Raw genomic sequence first — 5,334 nt, 5'->3', positions numbered from 1 at the left:
ACATATACATATATATATATATATATATATATATATATATATATATATATATGTGTGTATATATATATATATATGTATGTGTATATGTATATATATATATATATATATATATATATATATATATATATATTTATATATGTAGACATAGATGTATGTATAATATAATATATATATATATATATATATATATATATATATATGTAGACATAGATATGTATATATAATATATATATATATATATATATATATATATATATATATATATATACTTTTTAGTAAAAGCATAGGCCTGCCGCCAATAATTGTGGAAACTGGTGCTTTGCAGTCGTACTTTTTAGTAAAAGCATAGGCCCGCCGCCAATAATTGTGGAAACTGCTGCCTTGCAGTAATACCTTTTAGTAAAAGCGTAGGCCCGTCACCAATAATTGTGGAAACTGCTGCCTTGCAGTTGTACTTTTTAATAAAAGCGTAGGCCCACCACCAATCCAATAACTGTGGAAACTGTTTTGCAGTTGGACCTTTTAATCAAAGGCGAGGCCCACCGTCAATAACTGTGGATGATGTCCGCAAGGGTAAGCGGTCGTAAGAACCTCTTTGCCAAATAATAAACCATGCCTGAAAGGAGCATCAGGCAACCGACCTATTAGTGTAGGGATAACGGTGGGAAAAAAGAAGATATATAAGTAACACATCCCTATACCATGTCCAGATTTCGAGAGACGTTCATGGGTGAATTCTGGCCAACCAGAATTTCTTAGCCTATTTCTTTGATTGTAATGGATTATGTATTCAATTAATCGGAAACATAATAACTAAAGATATTATGACATTCATCTTTTCACTGCTGAATCACAAATGAAAATTTAACTTCTCTAAGCCAGACATTTATCGCTATGCTTATCTCCTTTCTTCCCAAAACTTCAAAATTACAGAAACTCTCTAACAAAATATCCTCCTCGATTCTTTCCATTTCATCAGAAAACTACAAATGACCCTGATCCACCTTTCGCTCCTCGTAGCCTTTTGCCCATATCTTCATTGTACGGCAACATTTCTCACATTTTTTCCCACATGGACAGTTTATCTCAACAGCCTCAAACTCTCGTTTTTATTTACTCTCAGTCTCTGAATTTATACAATACATCCCAACTTTAGCTTCCTTGCGTAATTAACGCGACTTCCTTCTCTTCATTTCTTCTGTGTTCCAACACCTGTAAGATGAACCGACTTTCAAGCTTTCACCCTCCATCCCAACATTTATAAAGCCACTTTCCTTACTTCTAATTGCTCGCACAACGTTTTCGTTTTTACCTTCTTACATCTTTAAGCTTCTTTACCGTCACTAACTACTTTATTTGCGTATGCAACAAAATAACACTCATTGCTATACATGTATTGTGCCCTTGACAAACTACGACCAACTAGGACCAAGCTGTATGCCCAAAACAGCACCTCTCCTATTGACACATCCTCTCACAAGCTTTGCCGGCAGTCTACATAAATGCTTCGAATCACTCTCAACCGACAACCTTTTATCTCGTTAATCATATTGCCCCAAAACATTGCAAACATTGCATCAATGATAAATCTATCTTAAGCCTTTCATAGTCTAGGATCATTTTTGCGCATGTGTATTCACTAAGCCATTTGCATCTATAATTATTGCTATGGATTCTATCACCTCTGTATTTAAATGAGAGAAAACTATCCTAACACGCTTACGATCAACAGATCCTGGCAACACTTCATTAGACCATCGTTACAATATAGCTGCTCTCACTTCTAATACCATCAACTCCGGATGTTTTTCTTCAAAGTTTTCACTGCACTTCCCTCTCCATCCATTACTAGCTCAGCTCAGAACAACCCCTGAAACCTCATAATTTCTCAAACATCTCACTTAACATTTTCATTGGGAAAAAAAAACTTTAGATCTGCAATCTTTTAGTTGAAAGTGACCTCAATATCAGTGATGTATTAGATATTTTTATTTTTTTATTTTTTTATCACAGGGCAATTCATTCCAACGGCTAATTGTGCCAATCCTTGAATTTTGAACATTCATCAAAAATCTCACATCGCTTCATTTATCACTAGCTCGAATTAGGCCTCAGTTATTAAGCCCTCGAATCTTAATTCAGTTTCAAGTCACCTTTTTAACCCTTACTTTCCAACTAAAACCACCATCTGTTTTCACTTCAGATTTAAGATGGTAACGATCGGCTTTACTTCCTTCAGGGAAACAAATCACATCGCACCATTACAATGTGTATATTTCAGTTTAAATGAAATATGTTTGAATTTGCCACATAATATGAATACATGAAATGGCACAAATTTCAATCTTCATTAAAGGAACAGTGGAAGAGCGCTTAACAACTAATCTCTTCACCAACAGATTGAATTCTGCCGTGCAGAGACTTTCTTCCCTTCATTTCCGAATTCGGATTGATGATTCTGAGTGAAAAATATAATACAAAAACTCAAAGGAAATTAAGATGTTTAAAGATTTCAGTGAGTGGAAGTATGACAGGTTTAGTGTAATGAATGCACAGCATCACATTATCAAGAGTGACAATAAGTATCTCTATACACTTCAATAGATAGATAGGTAGATAGATAAAAAATAGAGTCACAATGGTATTTCGGTAAAAAAAATCCAAAGACTGCAATAACAAGTGTAATTCCCTTATATTTACAGTCGACAAAAAAACACCAAGGCATGTGAATTTCATTTTACGCATCTGAATGAATACGGTATTGAACATCAATCACAGACTCATCACTACGTATATATATATAATATATATATATATATATATATATATATATATATATATATATATATATAAGTCATATCATTTTTCCGTGATTCATATACATATATCGAGCTACTATGTCCTTTAATATCTAATTCGCTCTACTCGGAATTAATATATTTTCATATATGCTTAACCGAAGGGGAATTTTTTTTTTCTCGATAATAGACTTGCCTGGATCGGGGCGCGAACCCAGGATCCTTTCAAATCCAGGACGTCAGTGAAGCTTTTACCTCTCGCGGTAGTGTAGTAGGTAAAAAGCTTTTTCACTGACGTTCCTGGATTTGAAAGGATCCTGGGTTCGCGCCCCGATCCAGGCAAGTCTATTATCGAGAAAAAAAAAAAATTCCCCTTCGGTTAAGCATATATGAAAATATATTAATTCGAGGTAGAGCGATTAGATATATATATATATATATATATATATATATATTATATAAACATATAATAAATATATAATAAATATATATATCTATATATATATAAATATATATATAAACATATATTATATATATATATATATATATATATATATATATATATATATATACTATAATTCCCTTGGGCTGAAATCATTCATGAGTTGAAGTAAATTCCATGTAACATATCATATATATATATATATATATATATATATATATATATATTATATATATATATATATATATGTATATATGGAATTTACTTCAACTCATGAATGATTTTCAGCCCAAGGGAATTATATATGTTAAATGCACATATCCCGATACAGATTTTCTTATCTTCCAAATGATGCTTGCGAATGTTCAGTTTGGAAACCAGGTATTTCCAAAAATTAACTCCGTTCTAGGCATAATTCTACAAGACCCTATTCTAATTCACGTAAAAACTCCGGAACTACCCCTTAGGGCTGCGCGGACTCTCTCTGTCACGTACCTAATAATCTGAATCACCTTGCACATCTATCTTTCCGTCACCTTTAAAAGAAGCCCAATGCAAATTCAGGATTTACTAGAAACTCATTTTAACTCATCTCCTTTTCAGGAATCTATAAACCAAGTATCCTATACTTTCCTTTTTCCACACTCAGTTTAAATTTCGCAATCCGGCACACTGCATACCCCTTCCCTTGTTCTGCCATTCGTAACCTTACGCATAAAATTAGCCTTTGTTCTCTTATTCACAATACCTACATACATACTAACATCGATAGACACACAAACATCGAATGCTAGACAATGGCTAACACTGTCTAGCATTTACTGATGGTTGCCCAACAAAACACTAAACAGACTTATCTTTGTTTGACTTGGCGAAAGAATACCAGCATAGACGCCGCAATGTTCTTGTAACCACGTCTTCCTCTCACTTTCATTTAGATTAAGCTAATGTCACGAGTTTTAAATCCAAATGGAATATATATATATATATATATATATATATATATATATATATATATATATATATATATATATACTATATATATATATATATATATATATATATATATATATATAATAAGTGTAGCCCATAAAAACACCAAAATATAGAGAGAAAAATACTATATCTCAGAGATTGCTGTCTCCCTCTTCAGGTATATGAATGAGAAAAGTTTACAGAAAAGGGTGGTATTTATACCAAGAGATCCATCCACAGGTAAGCCAATTTAGGTCACCCCCGCTGATGATCTTCCTTTAATCTTCTTAAGCATTGGTTGAATGAAAATTTTGTCGATCACATCTGAATCCCATGCTCCTTTTGAGATGTTCATTACCTGCCTCTCTTTTACTAAGGCCGATTCCATCATTTGACTCTTGTACCAGCAGTTGCTGCTATAAATTATAGTTTATTCTATGATTATGTTCATTTATATGGTTAAAAATAGCTGACTTCTGTTGTCCATACCTAACTGACCGTTTGTGTTGTATTAATCTCTGGAGAAGTGAATTTCCTGTAAATCCGATGTAAGATTGACCTGGTCACAGTCCTGGCATGGGATTTCTTAAACCCTGGTGTCCTTGGGGGATGTCTTTAGTTGGATGTTAATCAGGGATTTGGCTAAGGTGTTTGGGTAAGTAAATACAAAAGGGTTAGATTTTCCGAAGGTCTGAGTCACCAACTTAATCCTGTCCAGGTGAGGAATTTTTATTTTATTGTTGGACGTATCTTCGGTCCTGTCTCGAGGGGGTCGGTAGAAAATTATGTTTGCTTTATGAATTGCTTTCTCAATTATATGGTCAGGATACTTCAAAGACGAAAGTTGCTTACGAATTAGTTCAAATTTTTTTTCCAGGCAGGTAATGAACATCTCAAAAGGAGCATGGGGTTCAGATGTGATCGACAAGATTTTCATTCAACCAACGCTTAAGAAGATTAAAGGAAGATTACCAGCGGGGTTACCTAAATTGGCTTACCTGTGGATGGATCTCTTGGTATAAATTCCACCTTTTCTGTAAACTTTTCTCATTCATATACCTGAAGAGGGAAACAGCAGTCTCTGAAATATAGTATTTTTCTCTCTATATTTTGGTGTTT

This window comes from Macrobrachium nipponense, chromosome 1 (genome assembly GCF_015104395.2).
Source record: "Macrobrachium nipponense isolate FS-2020 chromosome 1, ASM1510439v2, whole genome shotgun sequence".
Classification (NCBI taxonomy): domain Eukaryota; kingdom Metazoa; phylum Arthropoda; class Malacostraca; order Decapoda; family Palaemonidae; genus Macrobrachium; species Macrobrachium nipponense.
This window is presented reverse-complemented; position numbering follows the sequence as displayed.